We start from the raw sequence: 21,880 nt of genomic DNA, 5'->3' as shown, positions 1-21,880 counted from the left end.
TCAAAATTTTTCGCAGGTACAAGGATGTCATCCAAGTAGCATACTGCTATAGTATTACGGAGATTTCTCAGAGCTGTGTTCATAAGGCGCTGGAACTCTTTCCAAAAGTCCAAAAATGAGTCTTTCAAACTTCCATGTTCCGTCAGGGGTCACAAAGGTGGTCTTCTCTTTTGCAGATTCCTTCAAAGGGATCTTGAGAAAGACATGCACAAGGTCAAGCGTTGTGAAGAGCTTGCTTCCTTCGAGCTGCTCGACAGCGTCATCAATTAGTGGCAAGGGGCACTTGTCCTTGACTGTCTGTGCATTCAGCTTCCGATAATCGACTACAAGTTGCGGTTCACCATTTTTCTTGCGCATGAGATGTACAGGGCTTGTGTAAGGAGACCGTGACTGTCACAATTCCTGCAGCCTTCCACTCGCTGACAATTTTCGGTATAGTTTCATGCTCTTTGCTTTTCAGTAAGGTCTAGAAGAAACTGGCGTACTTCCTTCCTTCAGGACAATATCCATTTCAATGAGGTTGGTGCAACATAGCTTGTTAATATTCGTTGCGAAGCACTCGCGGTGTTGGTTGAGGCGTTTGAGTAGGGCTTGACGTTCCTTCGTCGTCACGCCGTTACATGTTTCAACATCCGTTTCGTGAATCGGATCCGTGCTTGCCGTCTTCACATCCATTGTTTCACTTGTTGTACTGAGCTTAGCCGTGTCTATATTTACTTCTTCTACTCGACCAAGGCTCATTCCTTTCTTCAAAACCTTCTCGCAGTTGGAAGTGTTTGCCATACGTACACTGAGCTGCTTGTTGGCAACATGAAACACGCTTCCAGTCATTGTACCCTTTGCTGGTACAGGACGTCACTCTCGCCTTCAAGGTCTACACTTGCCATAATGAAATTCACTGAACATGGCTCGAGGGCTACGTCGCTCTTTGTCGTGATTTTTATGGCTTGGTTTTGGGTGAAGGGTTCGAGATGCCTGAATGTTTCGTCTCTCTTGTCCATGATTTTGAAGGTGTTGTCTACCGTGACATAAGCGATGTTAGGCAACTCCGTCCACGTGCAACCAGTGATTGGAGAGAAGGGCTGTACTGTGTCTGGCACGACATGAAGCATGACTTAAACGAAAATAACGCAAAAGACGAGGACAACAAGGAAAGAAAACAACAGGACCAGTGCTATCCTGTTGTAGTGCTGGTCCTGTTGTTTCTTTCCTTGTTGTCCTCGTCTTTTGTGCTATTTTCGCTTAAGTATGTATCACCAACTCACCCGTCTTGCCATCGTGATGAACCATGACTTCTTCACCTTTTACGCCATCTATCTCTATTGTTGTTCTGAATCTTGAAAGGCATTTGACAGGGCTTTGGCCAAATCCATACAACTCCAGGTTGTCTTCTTCAAAGACTTGACCGATGATGTCCTGCTAGAAGTTAGGGTCTGGGCCACAGAGCAATGCCTCCCAAGGGTTCTAGAGTGCCCGAGCTATCGCACTTAGTTGGACATGTCCACACGTGTGGACCAAAGTTGCTGCCTCGTCGCAAAATTGCACTGTGATCTAAAGACTTCAGGGTGCCACTTGCTGTAGAGTAGTGGGTTGGGAAAAACCCCGCCTGTAATTTTCTCCACACAACCTCCTCTTTCTTATTGAGCTTTCTGTCTGCTGGCGGATAAATTTGTTGATTTAGTCTGTAGTATGGCGCGATTTCCTGCTATGAGCGCATATCCTCTCTGTGGTATATAGTTTCGGCGACTTGGGAGGTTCCAGGGGTCGACCGGTAATTGAGACTTCAGGCGACCGAATGAGCCTCCTCGTTTCCTCTAAATCCTTGGGGAGCTGGTGCCCAAACCAGCAGAACCAGTTCTCTGGGTCCTCCTTCCCTGTTTAATATACGAAAGGCAGTCTTCGTCACCCTCCCTAATTCATAATTACAGCGTTTTTTGAATCGCTGATGACAATCTTAAACCCCCCTGGCTCATGGCCAAGGCTATGGCCACTTCCTCTGCTTCTACGGTCTCAATGCCACAAACTGTGCAGCATGCCACCAGGGTTCAGTCTTACCTAACCACTACAAGCGCGTGTGCCGCTTTGATCTCGTATACTCCAGCGTCTGTATACAGGACGTCCTGTCAACCCTTATACCTAGTTTGTAATGCCTCTGCTCAGTCTTTACATCTGCCTTCGTGAAAGGCAGGGTGCATGTTTCTGGGCAGCGGAGCTATTTTAACCTTGTCCCTGATTTGTCGCGGTATGTCTCTTGGGTGCACATGCTACTGCTTGAGCTCATAGCCCAATCTGTCTAAAATTTTCCTCCTCATTTTAGATCTGAGTAGTCTTTCATGCTGCGCGGTAACGGCAGCCTGAGTCAGCTCCACGAGAGTGTTCGAGACCCCTAGTTTCACGTCTGTCAGTAGACATGTTCGGGGGGAGTCCGAGTGTCACCTTGACATTTTTCCTGATAATAATGTCTAGCTTGTTCCATTCCACTGTGTTGAGATCAAAGTAGGGTGCCACATACACTATCCAACTGATTTTGAAGGCTTGTGCAAGTCTCAAGAGATTCGCTTCCTTCATCCCAGTGTGCCTGTTTGACATACAAGCAGATGTCTGCCTCGTGCTTTCAGTGAAGCTGTCATTTTCCGAGGGGCATGAGGACAATGCTTCCGACTTTTCGGCTGAACATTTAACTCCTTTGGGTTTCAGGTACTCTTCAATGGTGTCAATTCCATTTTGTAGAGAGCTTTCAATTTGCCTGTCGCCTCCCTTGTTTATCCATAATGTTAAGTCATCAGCGTAAATGGTGTGGTTTACATTCTTAATATCCTCCAACTTTTCGGGGAGTCTCAACATCACAATGTTGAAGAGGGTTGTGATAACACCAGAACCCTGTTGGCGTCCCCTTGTTACCCAGTTTAATGTCCTCAGTGGAGTCTTCCCTTATCTTAAGAGTAGCTTTCCCGTTTGTAAGAAAGTCCTTGATGTAGTTGTACACTCTCTTCCCGACATTGAGTTCAGATTCTCCAAGATCGACACATGCCTCACATTGTCAAATGCCTTTGCCACATCCAAACCCACGATCACTCGTCTCGGGTTTGCTTGTCTATAATTTGGTCCTTCAGCTGCAGCATCACGTCGCATGCCGACAGATTTGGTCTGAAAACGGTCATGGTGTCCGGGTACAGCCCATTGTTCTCCGTAATGAGCCGCGTCTGAATGACGTGCTCCATAAGTTTACCTATGCAGGAGGTAAGCGATATCGGTCTGAGGTTCACGAAGCCCGGTTTCTTCCCTGACTTGGGAATTAAATGAGGTTTCTGAGCTTCCACTCCCGCGGTATCGTCCCCTTCTCCCAGCAGTCCTGCATGTATGTTGCGAGATTGACGATGGACCTGTCATCTAAATTACGCAACATTCTGTTCCTCACTCTATCAGGCCCAGCTGCTGATTTATACCCCTGTCACATGGCACTGCAAAGGCCTTTGAGAATCAGGTCCTTATATCCAAAGGCATAAGGAGTGCAGCTACACGGCACAAATGTTGCGCCTTTGCCGCTAAGGGCCTTGGAGGCGAAGGCGCCCGTCCGAGACCTTTGGAGCCCAAAGGCACTGCCTTCGAGAACCTGCGATCGCAGTGCCATCCAACGTGAAAAAGTAAAAGAAATTAAAAAAGAACATAGATGCAGCCAAAAATGTTTGAAAACATCTTCAAGAAATACGAAAGGTGTGTCTGGCTTTGCTTTTTGTATGGGTGTTCATATTTTGTGCCCATATTTCAAGACAGTGAAAGTGTTGCAGCAACACCGAGTGCACCTGGTGGCCAAGGCAATACACAAGACCTGCTGCTGCTGATGAGAGTAGCTGCTGCAGTTGTTTTAAGGAAGCAATCAGAAAAAAAAATTGTCTGAGCTCAACAAATGAACAAAATTTCCCACTTTAAATTTAAAACATTCACTTCAGCCGCCTTGAGCACAGCAGCGGGTGCTAAGCTTGAACGGCTGTTCCACCTTTGGGCTGCACCGTGTAGCTGCGTCGCTGCACCTTTAAGCTTTCACTCCTTTTGTGAAAAAAGGTGCCTTTGCTGGAAAAGCCTTCGAGGAATGCCGTGTGACAGGGGTATTAGTCCAATATCTGTTTCTGTGCATAGGGGCAGGCAGTGAAGTGGTCATTAGTCAAAAGCTGGAATGTTCCAAGTGTGTTATTGTGGTTGCCATTACTTTTAAAATATTTAGATACAGTTCGAAGTGCTGCTGAAGGAGGCTTTGACGTAACAAAGCAGCACAGAGAACAATCACTCAGGCAACATGGCAAATGATGGGGCCTTTCGGCCAGGCACCATGGCACTGGAAAGCACGAAACCACAGAACAGCCATCATGCTAGTTTTTGTACTCCTTTGCGGTGGTGTTCAGCACTCAAACACAAGAATGGAAATACTTGGTTGGTGAAGTCGATATTGTGTTCTCAGTGCTATTAATTTTAATGTGACAAGATTCCCAAAAGGCTGTGTGCATTTTCACCCTGTCCACTGTCCGGGCAGTGAGTTTCCATTAACAATGTTAAAATGAATGCAAAAAGTTGGGCTTTTAAAAAATTGCTCATAACTCGAGCAGTGCATGTTAAAGAATATTGTATTGATGGGGCACAACTGTACACCAGTGTAGACTTAATGTAATATGGCCTGCAGAAAATCTCTTGTCTGTGTAGGCCACGATTTCCTTCAGGCCAGCTTGATGCAAGGCGTGATGCATTATTGATTTCAAAAAGCATGCCAGTTTTCATCCTCTAACATGCTTTATCAGAATGAGTTTTGAATTCTATTTCAAGATTCAGTGACATAAGACTTTATCCTGGATGCTCAAAAAACAGAGGTTGTACTCAAAATGCAGCTTCAATACAACACATTTAGAAATGCCCCTGCATACTCCCCAGCTATCAAGGAATAAACACAACATACCTCCTCTTCTTCCTGCGTGTGGAGTGTTGAAAAACTTGGCTCCGAGGAGCAGGAGCTAGCCAAGAACACCAGGCTTTTGTAGTGAGCCCATTTTGGCTGGTATATCTCGTCCGGGCTTGTCCCGGAGCGGGCCTTGATCTTGCGCCTCTCGCGCATAAATTGCGTTCGCAAGTTTGCGAACCGCGCGCGCACTTGGGCAACTCAAAAGTAACGTCAGAAAAGGGAGCATAGGTACAGCGTGGCAGTCAAACAAAGTTGGTGGCTGCTGTTTGACTTCTCGTGCGGACGACATCCAGTCACATAGTTAATGCAATCGACGGTCGGGAAGTCACGACGCCACACTAACCATAAGCAGTGCTAAAAAAACGAGCAGACACCACAGCATCAGATATAGCTTCCGATACTCCGCGCAACGTGGTATGTTTTCGTACGTCCTAGTGAATTGGCCTCCCAGTGCCTCGCATACCTCCGCGTATGCTACTTCTTTAAAGTCGTGGCGGTGGTAATGAAAATCTTTAACATCCCATATCAGGCGACGCTCTTCGATTAGGGAGATCAGCTCCATCTCAACTTGCAAAGAAAATGTAGCTGTTGTCATTCTCGTGCGAGGTGTAGAAGGTATCGATTGAAACGACCAGCGCATGCTTAACCTGCCCAAAGGAAGGTTACAGCAATGTTGACACGATATCAATATGGCTGTCATGATAATTTAAAGGTTTTGTGAGTGCCGAAATGTATCCGAAATTTATTCTCCGCAGGCTAGATTTGGAAGCGGGAACTTGTTTCGGCAATGTTTTTGTTCGACGACTGATCTCGCGACGACACGGTCGGCAGACTGGTTTTTTCAGCTTCGGAGCATGTCACACTACGAAGACATCTGGTCATCGCCTGCGTTGGTGTCGTAGCCGGCCTAGTGTGACAGCTCGGTCTGCCACAGACAAGGTCTGCCGACTGGGTTGGCCAATCTTTGGAGTCTTTGTCAGGTCGGAGGCGTGTCGGGCTAGTCTAACAGGGGCCTTAGAAATGCGCTTGAGTAGTTGGCACGTCTGGCTGGTACTCACTTCAAGTCTCATGGCACGTCTGGCTGGTACTCACTTCAAGTCCCATGATAGTTTCTGTGTTTTTGCCATTTGCTTGTATGCGCAGCCCTAGGAGTCGAATACTGTCTACCGTCGGAATGGCATTGCCATTCACTCGTAAAGCCATATCTCAGCCCTTGCAAGGGGTACTGTTTCTTTTCCGTTTTTGAGATGACAGAAAAAGAGCCTGTGATTTTCCTGCCGAGCATTTTAACCCAGTCGGCCCGAGATATTTCTCTTACATTAATGGCTCTCTGAAGTGTGCTTTCAATCTTTCTCTCACGACCCCTGCTAACCCACAGCGTCAAATCGTCTACATAAATGGTGTGATGCAGATTTGTGATTCCATCTAGCTGCCCTGGAAGCCCAAACATCGCTACATTAAACAGGGTCGGAGAGAGAACGGACCCTTGCGGCGTCCCTCTATTCCCCAATCTAACGTTTTCGAGTGATTGTCCGCTCAGGCTGATGGTGGCAGTCCGATTTGAAAGTCCTTTACGCAGTATTATGTCTTGACTCCAACATTTAGCGCGCTAAGGTTCTCAAGTATGGCTATGTGTTTGACACTATCAAAAGCTTTGGAGACATCCAGTCCCACAATGACCCTAGTATCAACAGTCTTTTTATCGATTGCCTGCTCCTTCAGCTGTAGCATGACCTCGAATGCCGATAGGTTTGATCCGAAGCCTATCATGGTATCAGGATAAAGATTTTTATCTTCCATGAATCTGTTCAGTCTAGTTTGAATTACGTGCTCCATCAATTTTCCAACGCAAGATATGATGGAAATGGGTCTAAGATGCTCAAAGCTAAGCTTCTTCCCTGGCTTCGGAATGAAGACCAGGTTCACAGCTTTCCATGCTTGCGGTATCTCTCCCTTGTCCCAGCATTCTTGCATAAAGGTTGTACAATTCCGAATGGAACCTTCGTCAAGATTCCTGAGCATCCTGTTGTTGATTTTGTCCGGCCCGGCAGCCGTTTTGGTTTTTAGGCAGTTGAGTTCAGCCCTCACTTCCCCGACAGTGATGGGACTGTCCAATTCTGGGTTTTCCGAGCCCACGTATTCACGGAGTCTCTCAGCTCCAGAACAGCTGAGGTAGCGATCTCTTACCTCGGCTTTAAGGTCCTTTGTCGGGCCATATTTATACATCAGCTTTTGAAGCTGCTGCCGAGCCTCCACTTTTGTTTTCTCTGGATCTAATAGATGATGGTGTAGTTTCCATGTTTCGGCACCGCCAATATTCCTATCCATTTGTTCACAAATATTACCCCAATTTCACTTGATGAGTTCTAATCCATGCTCTTCAATGTCTTTTCCAGTTACAAGAATTCCTGTATTGAGGGACTATAGTAGCACCTCACTACACCGCACACTGCATCATATACTGCGAATGGCCTGATCGGTGGCGCCACCTCGACGAGGACCAACCAAGGAAAAAGTGGATCGTGGAGATGGGGCTCACCAGAGGGTGCGTCTGTCTTTTTCTCCCCTTTCTTCTGTCGCACGGCTCTTGAACAGCAGGCAAGGGCCTTGGATTCCGAGATGATGGAGATCACGAAGAAAGAGCGAATTACCTTTGCAAAAAAAAGAAGAAAAGCCCGTAGTGGCAAGTTTGGCAACCACCTAGGTTTTTTTTTTTAAAGGCTACCATTATTCCAGACTTCAGACGAAGTTTTTTGGCATATTGCTTGCGAAAAATTATTCTGCTGTTATGTGCATGGAAAAACGGTAAGATATTTGAACGTACTCCCCTTCTTGGTCATTTGCGTGACCACTGTACCATACAGGGAACCAAATAAACGAAGAAATGAAAGCACAACCCTTGACAGCGTATCGGCCTTTGTCGTTTCGGAAGCTGCCGTGAAGAAATGGCGCGCGAATATTTGAGATGTAAAATACGAACCAAGTATTTCAGATATTCGAGTTCAGAATATTTTGTTCTATACCTTTGAATTGGGAACTGTTGGGAATGCGAACTAATGGAGAATAGGCCTCAGTAATCTGCGACTCGCTGATGACATTTGCTTGGTAAGTCACTCAGTAGAAGAACTGCAAAGCATCATCAGTGACTTAGACAAACAGAGCAGTACGATGGGTCTAGAAATGAATATGCAGAAAATCAAGGTAATGTACAGCAGTCTCGGAAAGGAACAGTAGTTTACAATTGGTAGTGAGGTGCTGGAGATGGTAAGGGAAACAATGGAGTGCATGTTGCAATCACGCAAAATGACGAGGGACACAGAGAAGCGCAGTACAAACTACTGCACAGTACTGTGCTTCAATACAATAAGCAGAGTACTGTGCTTTGTTCTGTTTGTCCCTCGTAGTTTGCGCGGTTGAAATATGCACTCCATTGTTAACCACCAACTAGCCCACTTTTGCCTGTTACACATGGTAAGGGAAAGCCTGTACTTACGGCAGGTAGTGACCGCAGATGCGGATCATGAGAGTGAAATAATTAGCATAAGATTGAGGCGGAGCCCATTTTGCAGATTCTCTCAGATTATGAATGTCAGCTATTTGTTTATTTATTTATCACATTACCCATCCACAGCGCCTTTTTGGCATTAAAGTGGGGGGGGGAGTTACAACATAATTGTACGACATAGTAGCAGGAAAAGAAAAAATACTTGCAATGGAATACATTGCAGCATAATTTGGTACAAACAAACACAAGCATAAAATTACAGCAACTCGGCACACGATTCATTAGATTTGGTTGAAACGACTTCCTGGGGCAACGAAATCCATACTAACGACTTCTGCGCTGCTCACACACTGAAATTTCTGCTGTAAGCATTTAAAACAAAATGGACAGCTAGGTTTTTGATCTTCTCAAATTTATCAATATCATTTTTAGTTCACGTTACACGTTACATTCACAGCGAACACGAGGAACAGACCGCTAGACAAGTATCACTATTCATTGTTACCGGGACTTTAACAAGTGCCACAGAGATGGGTCCAAGATCAAAAAGCTTGCAAACGGATACCTTCTTTTAGAAGTTTTATATAACCACCAATAAGAGAAATTTTCAGAAGTGAAGTCATTAGTAGATATACCGGTCACAATCGGCGCACACGGATCTTTGAATACTGTTTGGGGAGTTATCTCAGATGATGATCTGAAATATGTAACTGATGAAGAACTTCTGGAAGGTTTAAACGAGAAAAAAAAACGTGACAGAATGTATACAGGATAAAAATGACACGATAATAAATAAATCCCCACAAAGCACATTGTCCTGACATTTGCATCTAGTATCCTCCCTGACTCCGTAGAAGTAGGCTACATAAAGCTCCAACTTCGGCAATACATACCAAATCCACGACGCTGCTTCAAATGCCAACGTTATGGCCACAGCTCTCAGAATTGACAGGGGCCAACTCACATGTGCTAAATGTTCTTCCCATGAACACGACTCTGAAAATTGTGCAGTAGAACAACACCTATGTCTAAATTGTGAGGGCAGCCATCCTGCATACTCACGTGCATGTCTAGTCTGGAAGCAAGAAAAGGAGATTGTTACTATCAAAGTCAAAGAAAATATAACATTCAGGGAGGCGCGGAAGAGAGTATCTTTGATTCACAAACCTACCTTCTCCAGTGTGGTGCAACAGGGCACGGCACCACAGTGGCTTTCGGCTCCCACTCAGGCCACTTGCAGCAAGCCTGCAGCAGGGCCACCCGTGCCCAGGTGGGAGCAGGTAGCGCTGCACCACCACCCAAAAACCAGGCCGCGCGGACCTCCAGGTCAGCGGGCCCCAAGGCCCCTCCCCACACGGAGAGGCCGAACACGAAAACAACCGTGCGTCTCGCACTTTCGTCCAGCGTGTCGGAGGATGCGATGGACACGATGGACACAAGTCAAGGCAGTCCTATGGCGTCGACGTCGGAAGGACGGCGGGGCTCCATAGACCGGCAAAAAAAGAAAAGCCCCGAATCAGGGCGCCTGAAAACCCTAGTTCTTTCAATACCCACATAACACTAGATGGCTTTTATACAATGGAACTGTAGGGGACTCTTACATAACCTTAATGACATAAAAGACACACTAGCCACACACTCACCTGTCGCCTTGTGTTTACAAGAGACAAAGTTAGGCTCTAAACATGAAAACATTCTAAAACACTATAAGTGCTTCCGCCGCGACCAAGAGCAGGTGGGCCGGCTTTCGGGTGGCGTAGCCATCATAGTTAACAGTGGAATCGCGGCCAGAGAACACAAACTTAAAAACAGATTAGCAGCCGTGGCAGCTATCCAGCACACATTTAAAACAATCACAGTGTGCTGCGTTTATATAGCCCTACATCTTAAAATAACACTCCAAGACTTACAAGACCTTTTAGTGCAACTACCAGAACCGTTTTTGATGGTCGGAGATTTTAACGCCCACTCCAGTTTTTGGGGCAGTAACAAAACCAACACTAGAGGCAAACTGATTGAGGATTTTATACTCTGTGATAACCTTTGCCTCCTGAACACTGGAAAACAAACCTGTTGTTCTCCTAGCTCAGGAAAATTGAGTTGTATAGATTTGTCTTTTAGTTCATCCTCTATTTTTACAGATTTTAATTGGGATGTCTTAGATAACCCATATGGAAGTGATCATCTACCCATACTAACCAGCTTAGCGCATTCACCCGAAGTAATCCCAACTAAACTACAACGATGGAAACTGCACTTAGCCGACTGGGCAATGTTTCATGAAAAAGCTAGCCTAGATAAAATGGTTTCTGACGACCTGAGTGTAGAGGAATTTAACGAATTTTTCATAAACTATTATTGCCACTGCACGCGAAGCCATTCCTCAATCCTCTAGAATAGTAAAACAAAATCACAAATACTGGTCACAAAAGAATGCAAAGAAGCAAACAAGAAACAAAACAAAGCCTGGGGAATTTTTCGCAGATACCCTGCACAGGAGAATTTTATAAAATTTAAAGAGGTGAGAGCGACAGTTCGATATATTCGTCGTAGTGCCGAAAACGCTTCTTGGAAAATTACGTGTCGTCGATAAGCAGCTCAGCCACATCAAAACAAATGTGGTAGAAGGTCAGAAAGCTAAATGGCAACTACTCTGTGTTCACAGTCCCTTTTCTTATAGCTCCTGGTGTACAGACAAGTCTAGAAGAACAGGCAGATATTTTAGGCGGATATTTTTCAAGAGTTTCCAGCTCATCCCACTACACCGATTCATTTCTTAAATACAAAAACACAGCAGAGAAGCAAAGACTGCCGACAGGTTGCAGTACAAATGAACCATAAAGTAGTTTAATTACAATACAAGAAATTCAAACTACTTTCTGCGCCCGGCCCAGATGAAATACATTACCAAATGCTAGCCCATCTTTCTGAACCTGCCGTAGACGCGCTTATAATTTTTTTTAACGGAGTTTGGGTATCAGGAAAAATCCGCAAAGATTGGAAAGGAGCTATTATTGTACCATTTTTTAAACCCGAGAAGCCACCAACCTCTCCTAGCAGTTATAGACCCATAGCCCTTACCAGTTACCTTGCCAAGTCCTTTTAATGTGTCCTAAATATAAGATTAAATTTGGTCCTTCAATCTTGTGAACTTCTCAACAGCCATCAATGTGGTTTTAAAAAAGGATGCTGCACTACAGATCACCAAGCCCACCTTGAAACGCTGTCAGAGATGCGTTTATACACAAACACTGTCTTCAGTCTTTTTTGACTTAGAAAAGGCATATGGCACAACCTGGAAGTTTGGCATTGCAGCTTGGCATCTGCGGCAGGATGTTAAATTGCATAAAAGACTTCTTGTCCCACCGCTCGTTTTATGTACGCCTAGGGTCAACCATTTCAAAGAATTTTATTCAGGGGAATGGGGTACCTCAAGGATGCATTTTAAGTACAACTCCCTTTGTCGTAAAAATGAATTCTATTAGGAAAATAATCCCAAGGTCTATTATGTACTATGTCTATGTTGACTATCTTCACATAGCATGTACATCGTCCAATATATCCACATGCCAAAGACAAATACAGCTAACAATAAATAGCAGTCATGTACAAGCGCAGAACAAACAGGGACAAAGAAAGATGGGACACCACGAGCACTTCCAACTAAAGATTTACTGACAAAAAAGCACATTACATACAACCTTGCTGCATGACGTCAAACTGACGGCACTGCCAACATCAAGTGGCCGCACCCAGAAACATTTTTTCTTTTTCAGTGAGTGATACAGATGGCGCGCTGACGCAGGATGGACCCGCTTTTCTAATCAATTCTGCTTCAATTATCTCTCTATGCCTTGTTGCTAAAGATGAAAGTGGTTTGTTTTGCCTTAGGTCTTCAATTGGTTATGAATCCAGAGAAAAAAATAAAGGAGCTGAGGGAACTGTGAAAATCCGGATGCATTACTGCATGGACTTGTTCGACTTGTCATGGTTTTGTTTCATTACAGTTGATTGCTACGGCACTGAGGAAGTCTACTCCCAGTACCGTATGTGTGCTGGCTGTTTGGTGATATAAGGAAGTTGCCCCTTGACAGGCAGGCTTTCTTGAATTTTTTGGTACGCCATTGCAGTGTGCATAGCTGGCATTTTCAGTTAATTCATTTTGTACTTTTTATTTTCAAAGCAGGCTGTTCAACAGGTTTTCAGAGAACCTCCTGGCCTGCTTTTTGATCCAGATTCACCACAGCGATCTCTGCAGACTGCCTCGGGTGAGTTCTTGCTGGCAAATTGGTTGGGAGAGCTGGTTCGCTCAAGCCTTGGCACTTCTGCTCTTGTGGTTTTCAGAAAGTCACACTCGTTCACTGCAGTCACAGCGTTCTGGTAAGATGCGACATGCCAGCCCCCTGATTCACGGCAGGGGATTGATATCACTGCATGATCGTCCCATCTCATTCATTAATTTTAATTTCTTGATGTTTTCTTTCAATACAGCAACGAAGTAGTTATTAGCAAAACTTAGACTAATAGTGATGCCAGAGATTGCTGTAAAATTTTGTCGCTGGTAAGCCAATTCCACTCTGTTACTGTGCGTGGAAAAAAATGTTTAAAGAAAATATTACATGGGCATAAAGAGGTAATGAATCAACCATAGCTCATGTGCAGTCGTTGGCAAAATAGGCATTTATTTTCTTCGTGAGCTTTTAACTTTATAAATTGAAAAAAGATGGGAAGGTAGGGTACCACATGGCATATAAATTGCCATTGCTTTCTGCATAAGAACTGGGTTAATACTGTTCTTGGCAATTTAAGCGATTTTCAAAAAATTTCCAGACAAATTGTTGACTTCCGATAGCTCTGCGTCACTCCAGTTGAGTGCTGTACTACATTCCAATGAAGTAGAACAAAAAGCAGGTTTTCCTCAAAGATGTTTCTTTTTTTTTTGGTATAGTGAGAGTTTATTGAAGAGAATTAGAAACCTGTCCTGGCTTTGTTCATTTTAGGTATTGCTGACTTAAATAAAAGAAATATCTAAAAAATTGCTCTGTAAAATGAAAATAAAATAAGAATATTACATCCAGTGGAGTCATGTCAGCCATTTAAACAGGATGTCAGCAAAGCAAGGTGCTTGTCTCGAGTTCCAGTTTACAGCAGAGGGCAGTTTGTGTGTTTATGATTAGCAATAGTCAAGACCTGGCTACCTGTGACACCCGCTGCTTTGTAGCATCTGCCTGTGGGCTGTGCATACAAAACATCACTTTGTTGAAATGCGTGCATGTTGCCTTCATAGGGACATAAAACCAAGAAAACTCTTTCACGTTCCACAAAAAAAAACGCTTCGGTCTAGTTTGGTATTTAATAAGTGTGGTGTTCATTTGGGTTTTTTAACAGTTTATTTTTATTTGCTTTAGGGCTTCCAGTTTCCAAGGGGATGAATAGGTGCCCGACAAGGATGCGCTGCAAGGCAGCAGCGTCATCATTTGCACTTGTAGTTTCCAAGGGGATGAATAGGTTTCTGACAGAGATGTGCTGCAAGGCAGCAGCGTCGTCGTTTGCAGAAGTAGTGGGATTGAAATTCATCATACTTTAACATATACTGGAGAATTGCAGCTGGGCAGCAGCTGGGCTTCACTTTTGTTTACATCAGGTAAACCAACTTGTGCATTATTTAGCTCTGTTATTACCTCACATTCTTTTTGTATGTATGCTGGCATCTTGGTGACAGTTGTGTCCTGCTCAAGGCTGGAGCAGAGAATGGCAGTCACGTTCATTGTTTTTCTGGTAAGCTGGTTCATATGCATTTCATTTTTATTTATTCACACTCTTCCGTATCTAGGCAGGCATCGGGTTGTATAGTCGACTCTGTGCCTTCATTTCCCTGTGGCTAATGGTGGCCTGCACCATCCTACTGCTGTAATGAGAACTGCCTGCTTATTCTAATGAGCATTATAAAACGATCCAGTAGTGAACATGCAAAACGATAATTAAAATACCCTTTTTTTCCACTTTTATATTTGCTGTGTGTAAATATTTGCTTGAGTGGCCTAGCGGCTGTTCCAGAGTGCTTTTATAAGCATGCAGTATGCATATACTTGCTAAAATTGATTTTTCTGCTCTCTCAACAACAGATTGTTTTCCAGGCACCATTTTAGAATGGTGCTTGTCGGTTTCGTTTCATTTGTAATGGTGCTCTTTTATCGCCATAAAACTTGGTTGCATAGTCAGCAGTCTTCGTACTGAAGTGAAAATGAAAAAAATCCTGTAAATAATTTATGGTACTGTACGTGTTTCACATGTTACTGAAAGGGATTGGCAGTTTGAACTTTAATGCCATCGGCTTGAGGACCATGCCACATTACTCTCATTATTCTTAAAGTTCTACTTGAGGTTGTTCTGGAAAGGGTAGAAGAGAATTGGTCCTTTTAACCCGTACTAGGCTTAGACACCATGTATTGAGAGGGGATTGTAAAAAATGGGCTGATGATAGAGATAAAACAGAAGCAAGCTTCGTGTTCTTCAAAGGCCAAGGGAGTAGACATAGATCAATCTGCCTTTTTCACAAGATATGGCACCCTCTGGCGAAAATTCGTCTGGTAGTTGTTGAGAACAAACGCACATGGGAAAAGAAGCCACAATCTGGTTCCACGAGGCGCCAACTGCACCTGAGTGGCATGAGTGTGCTTGACAGCTGTCACCATCTGTCGCATACGCCTGTTACTAACATAAACTGTGCATGCACGATGGGAGCTGGTGGTTCATTTTCAACCAGTGGAGCTGGAGGAGGACAGAGATGCGCAGATCGGCCTTGTAAAAAAGGCAGATTTCATCAGTGAATTCCTGCTTAAGCTTTTTGTTGCATTTGTTTTGGTTGCAATTTGTTACTGTGCGACTGTTGTCTGTGACTAACGTGCCCATTTTTTTAATGCAGGTATTCCGATTCTTCTAAGGCAGTACCTGCTTAGGACCATGCAGTGCAAGCCTCCAGTGCAAGTCTGTTACGTCGTGGACTGCTGGGATGCCCAAGATACGAGCATCTCCCATGAAGTGGAAGCCAGCATCTCTTTCTGTTCAGGCTTGCTATTTCTACATCAGTCCTTTTAATTAAAAGTATAGAACTTCTCTTTCTTGCCTATTCTTTTAGGCAATAAAATCTTTGTTCACAAAAGTAAATAGGATGTGTTAGTTTTCTTACGCTCAGTCACACATAGAGCAATGGCTCCTCTGGTTATACAGGTCAACTCATCAAGTTGGCATGTATTGGTTAAAGTTTTGAATTACTTTCCATGTCTACATCAGTTGCGACTAAAGCTCAGTTGCGACTAAAGCTATCTGCTGCCTTTGTCAGAAGCCCTTGTGATAACACTATTTTTCAGGATAGCATATTGAAAGGCACTTATGCAGAATGATTTTAATTGGGATTTTTAACAAGTGCCACTTTTTAACAAGGCCACTTTTTTGCGCTCCTGTGCGAAAACAGTTAACCTGTGAAGAGATCAAGACTAAGCAGAGGCTCACCAAGCCCTTGCCTAATGTTGACATATCTACAAGTTTGATCCACGCAAAGGCACATCTAGGGCAAGGAAAATGGACATCATGCATGCTAGTTAAAGATTTGGGTGGCTGTATGTGCAACTAAATTTTAGTCATATGCCTGATTGGCTAAGATGGTCTGGATCAAACCTTTCTTGGCTGCAGGAGTTCACCAAATAGTGTATGTATAGGTTACTGCAGTGATCAGGGGTAGATATAGTAAAAAATGAATTCTAGGGGAAAGCTTGAAAAGAGTTTGAAATGTTCTTGCAAGATGTTTTTTAGCCAACTTTTAGCGTCACGTTAGCACAGCTACAGGAATGCTTCAGGCTTTCCACAGCTAAATAACATCTACAACTAGACTTCTACAAGACTTGGGCATGGTCTTGCTGAGAGGTTTATTAGACCTCACCTAATTCTTTTTGTGTTGCGTGGGAAGCGCCGCCGAAATCGTTTTTCTGGCGTTACAAGGGGTCTCCAACCCGAACACTTACTCAGAAGTTTTCGATCCGTGTTTCTGGGCGAAAGCGACGTGCTTACAAGGAGTTTCGTGTTTACGCGGTGTGACAGGGTCGGCAGCACTATGCAAACGTCATGTTGGCGTGCGGAGTTTACAGACTTTTTCCACAGTGTGACAACGCCTTTAGGCGTCTGGTTTTGCTTCTGTTTTCTTTAGTGGACCTCGGAGCCAGTTTCTCGCAAATTGTGTGCGTCTCCGCTGGAATGCTTTATTAACACGTACTGCGGATCGGGGCCCGGATGCTTCGGCGTCTCAGACGTTTGCACAGTATTCCCTGTAACCGTTGGGATGCGTTCTTTGAGAATGTGGTAGCGTTGCGGTAATGATTGTTTCTTGGCCAGAAACTGTGTGACGGCCGCGAGCTCTTGGTGGACAGCCAGTTATGGTCGCAGCAACGGACGTTCACACTTGCCGTTCACACTTGCAGGTCGTGAAGTGTGTGCGACCGCCTGTCACTTACGACCCGCACGTCGCTTTCCCGAATCGGTCTCGTTCGGAACGACAGTTATGAATCTGCCTGTTATCGCCAACGAGAAGTCAGATGTGGAACACGTTTCCGTTCACTACCGCTGCGCCGCTGATTGGTTAGCGCCTTGCGACTCGCAGTTGCAAAGCTAGAAAATCGAGCAGCGTGCAACTGTCCAAGGACTGTCGCTTTTCGACGAAAAACGTTTGCCCAACCTCTGCGCCTCGCAAGTGTGCATTTAAAGAATCCCTGAAAAGGGTGTTCGAGGCTGGCTATAAAATGCTCGCATTATGTAGAGTACAGGCCAACGAGCGTTCATGCCGCATACAATACGTTATAAGCGAGCCGATAATTTACAATACAATATTTAAAACTCCCGCTTCCGCGCTAGCGGTAACCTGAGGTGCTGCGCTTTCGCCCAAATCCATGCTCATTACGTCATGTAGCGCTCGTTATGTAAGCAGCAAACTGCTAGCATTGGTTCGCGCGCGTCAGCAGCCGGCAGAGGGGGTGAAAGCGAGGGGCCGGCGGAGGAGCGCTGACATTTCAGCGTGCAAAAAGTGACGAGAAATTCAAATTTTGACTACAGATAACTCAGCTTCTACGGAGCGCACCTAAAAAATTCTTGCTGGAGGATATTTGTGAAGCGGCGTCCTTCACCATCCTAGGCACATCGCATCATTGCCGAGACCCCTCTTTCATGGCCCCTTTAAGGGCGCCCTAGCTCAGTTGCCCTCTCATTACAATGCTGTCATCCTTTAACTGCACTGCTCTTTTTTTTCTGTGGTCAAGTTATGAAATATTTTCAGCTTTTCAGATCGACAGGTTTCTGATGATGATGATGCTAGGTTTTTATGGCTCAAGGGCACTTAAGGCCAAAGAGCGTCAAACACGAGGTTTTTGGTCTGCTCAGGCTAAAATATGTACAGATGATAAAATCAACACCAGGTGTACAGGGCCTAAGAGTAGTGGGTATGTGCATGATTATAGAATGTGGAGAGGGTGTCCAAATATCTGGTGGAATGGCTTAAAGTGATGTATAGTGCCTAAAACTTGTTTTAAGAGGAGTTATATATGAAAGATGAAGCCAGGTAGCCTTAACCACAGTCCTTGCTTGAGCAAGAAGGGTGAGGCATCTGGCAGCTATATGTAATCTCAGCGCTCTCCTTAGCAATGAGGAGGTGCTGAGGTTACTTTGAATATGAAATCTTTCGTAAGAAACCTACATCAGTTAAAAATTTAAAAACCCTATCTAATGAAAACATGCAGTTATCACCTAAAAATAATGAAGGGTGCATTGGTATTTTAAATGTGTAATGTTCAGGGAAGTGCTATCGTCTTTATGTATCTGTCTATAGTTTGTTTTCACATGATAGCAGAAATAGGTGTGGGTGAAACGCAGCGTTTGGCTTTTGGTTTCTCTTACTGATCACAATGTCACAGCAGTTTCATTTTTATCGGTACAAAATGGAAAAGAATGCATATACTAAGAAAACTCAAGGTAGTTATAAATAAATGAACTTGTGCACTTCCCTGCAATGTATTTTGTAGTTGTTTCCTTTACTTCTGTATTATGAAAGCAGTTCATTTTGGTACTATTGATTGGTTTTGCACTAAGCTTATTTTACATTCGTACATAAAACTAGACTGTAGTTGAACTTGCAGCTTCAACAATCTTACCTATTCGGAAACACAATGTCTAGCTTGTTCCAACATTTCAGTGCACAGGATTAATGTGCAGGTGATGGTGGGCATCTTATGCAGACATGGCAGGCCACTCTCACCATGGGGTCTCATGTGCTCGGGAGCCCCGATGCCAGATTCATCTTCGCTCACCTCTCGTCTGGACTGGTTACCTAGCCGAGTGGCCATACCAGGTTCCTGAACGATTACTTAGTGTCTGCAGTGATGTTGAGTGCTGTACGGTATGGTCAAGAGTTCTCTTCAAAGATAAGCACAGCTTGCATTGTGCCACACTCAGCTGCAGGTCATGACACCACCAGTGAGTGAGGATAATAGCAGGAGCAGTAACATCTATCTACAACAAGGAGGAGGACACAGCTCCATTTTAATTCTACGTACCTGGCAGGCTGGAAGTGCATGATCAGCTGCGTTCGGGAATTGCGCTCACTGCCATGGTTTTTATATGTAGCTATGTCACAAGCAATCAATGTACATTTTCTCTGCTTCAAGTTTGATAGCATACTGCTAGGAAGCTTGTGAAGTCTTCATCCTTTTGGTGCTCTTCTTTAAACACTACCATATTTTTGGCTTTTAATTTACTGGTGGTATGCATGACAATAGAGGTCAGTTTTCTCTGGTGCTGCAGTTTTTTGCGAGTCAGAAAGTGTCCCAAGTGCTTTCCGCCTGCCAACTTGCCGAGTGTGTGTTTGAACACATGCTTTGGTGATTGTGAAGAAATGCCATACCTTGGTGCGGTGCCTCCTTATGTGCTGTGCTGGTACACAACGCACATTTTATTTGGTGCTTCAGTTCAGTTATAGACAGGAAGGCACCAAAATGTTTTCCTTAAAGCATCATAGTGTTGAATGGACATGCTTTCACAAGTGCTTTGCTGTTTGCTTTGGTTTTTGTGGAGAGCCAGCAGTTCACAACATGCTCAACATACAGCATCATGGCTGTTTGTAGCCATTTGCATCATATGTTCACGGCGTAACGCATCTTGTGTGGCACTACTTGTGTGATAAGATCGCAACACTCTGCCTCAAGGCATTTGGTTTACCTCTATATGCTTGATTTCGACTGCTTCTTTCACATGCTGCGTGTAGGTACACAGCAATGAAGTATTTGTCCTCAAAGAAAAGTCATGCAGTTGTTTCATGGTCATTATCTCTAGATGAAAATGTAAGGCTTGGGCAGAGTTTTGACAGGTGTACCCAATCCTAGCTTTTCTACTCGAAGTGGGCACACGTGACGGAAACCTGCAAATTCTACATTAACTGGAAGTATGACTTATCCAGCTGGACATAATTTCTATGTCAGTAATTAGGCTGCAAAAGACATTTTGCAGCTGGAAGCGTATGATTTCCAACTTAATAATCGAATTTGAAATGGGATCTTTTTTTTTTTCATATGGGCTGTGAACTTTGTATCCATGCGACACAAGATCACTGCCCACCTTTGAGCTTAGTGCCAGTGTTAGATCCACTTTCACTGACTGAGCGATGTGCACTTTGCTCCATGGAAGTTGGCAATGCTGTTTGGTTATTTGAAGGAAAACTGCAGACAACCTGCTTACCCTCTGCACTCTTTCATGTGACTGGGCCATCAATAATGAACATGTCATTTTTCAGTTTAACAGTGGTGACTGTTCGATTCTCCACTGTGATGTTTATGGAAGGCAGCTATGTCGAAAAATTTCATGCCTTTTTGTGCGAGCCATACTGGTCAATATTTAATGTTGCACTAGGTAATGAATTGCAGTTAAATAAGCAATTAAATAAGCAATGCTATTGTACCGCTGTCTATTGCCTGGGGTCGTGCAGCTCTGTCAAGCTCTCATTTATGACAGCTTTTACTGCTTGGCTCCAGTGTCGTGTACTGTATATGATGTGAATAAAGGCATTATTATTATTAATTAGGCTGCATAATGTATTCTGGGTGAAAAACATGCCCCACTCCTATTAGGCATATCAACTTGTCTTGCTTCCAAAAATCTCGCCGTTATTGTGATGTGCGCAGGATCTTTTTGCTGCTGTTGCACATCTGGCCAAGTCTCTTCTTAACACTATTGCTGTTGCCACATGCCATATGGCACTGGTGATATTATAAGGTAGTATGACAAAAATTTGTTTTTATTCTGACAGTACAATGAAGAAGCCTGGCTTGCTTTGTTTGTTCTGCTAGACCATGAAAATAAAATTTCCAACACAGGAGTAGACAAAGCTCGTTTTTCAGGGAGCCTAAAATCTATGCATTTTTCAACCTTTCCTGTGATTACATATGAATTATTTGTCTTATTCATGTTTTACCACTTGCCACTTGAAAATTCAGCATCATACTTGCTCGCTGTTTCACACTGCCTCAATCGTGCTTAATTGTGCATATTAATTTTTTTTTGTTCATAGAGCCGAGGACTGCAATTGCCTTTCTGCCGATACAGTTCACCAGTATATTCTTGTGCGCTTAAAGCATTCAGTGAAAAAATCGGAGGAGCGACAATTCGCCCTTCCTGTAATACTGCTGCGCTTGTGTTGTCTCAAATTCTTTCTCCACATTCTGTGCTTTTTGCATTGCATTGGAATGGGTTTAGGCAGGGCATGTAATGCATAGGCAAGACAACCGCTGGTCCTTAAAGGGGCTGTGAAAGGGGGTCTCAAAAAAGATGCGATGTGCTTAGGATGCTAAAGGACGCCACTTCACAAATATCCTCCAGCAAGAATTTCTTAGATGCGTTTTGTGGAAGCTGAGTTATTTGTAGCTAAAATTTCAATTTTCGCATCTTTCCCTCTCCTCTCGTCACGTTTTTTACGCTGAAATGTCGGCACTCCACTGCCAGCCCCTCGCACTCGCCCCCCTCCTCCGGCTGCCGACGTGCGCGAACCAATGCTAGCAGTCCACTGCTGATGTAACGAGCCCAGAATCAGGCGAAAACCCAGCACGGCAGGTCGCTGCTAGGCGCGGAAGTTGTAAAAATTGTATTGTAATTTATTGGCTCGCTTTTGAGGTCTTGTATGCGGCATGTACTCTACATAATGCGAGCATTTTATAGACAAACTCAGACACCCTTTTCAGGGACCTTTTAAGGGTGACAGAGTGGATTCCAAGAGAAATCAAGCGTAGCATGGAGCGGCAGAAAGTTGGTGGGATGGTGCAGATGGGAATGCAACTGGCTGCAGAGGTGGTGTCACGGGTTTTGCAGACTTGTCAACAGATTGGCATACCGCGCAGGAT

At 44.2% G+C, this 21,880-nt stretch overlaps 1 protein-coding gene across 4 annotated transcripts in view; it reads left to right on the top strand.

Annotated features, from left to right (window-relative positions):
* The window catches only part of LOC144107650 (uncharacterized), a 157,875-nt gene extending 142,255 nt beyond the window's left edge, over positions 1 to 15,620 (top strand). Inside the window, exons 2-5 of one of the 4 annotated variants that reach the window (XR_013309343.1) lie at positions 7,345 to 7,493; positions 12,640 to 12,721; positions 13,862 to 14,231; positions 15,379 to 15,620. The gene's annotated coding sequence lies outside the window, so the exon portion shown is untranslated. Of the gene's footprint in view, positions 1 to 7,344; positions 7,494 to 12,460; positions 12,570 to 12,636; positions 14,232 to 15,378 lie in introns of all 4 variants that reach the window. The other 3 variants (XR_013309341.1, XR_013309342.1, XR_013309344.1) reach the window with 3 other exon arrangements.
* Positions 15,621 to 21,880: the final 6,260 nt, after the last annotated feature.

The sequence above is a fragment of the Amblyomma americanum genome, chromosome 10 (genome assembly GCF_052857255.1).
Source record: "Amblyomma americanum isolate KBUSLIRL-KWMA chromosome 10, ASM5285725v1, whole genome shotgun sequence".
Lineage (NCBI taxonomy): Eukaryota > Metazoa > Arthropoda > Arachnida > Ixodida > Ixodidae > Amblyomma > Amblyomma americanum.
The sequence above is the reverse complement of the archived record's forward strand: the minus strand, read 5'-3'. Positions and strand labels throughout refer to the sequence as shown.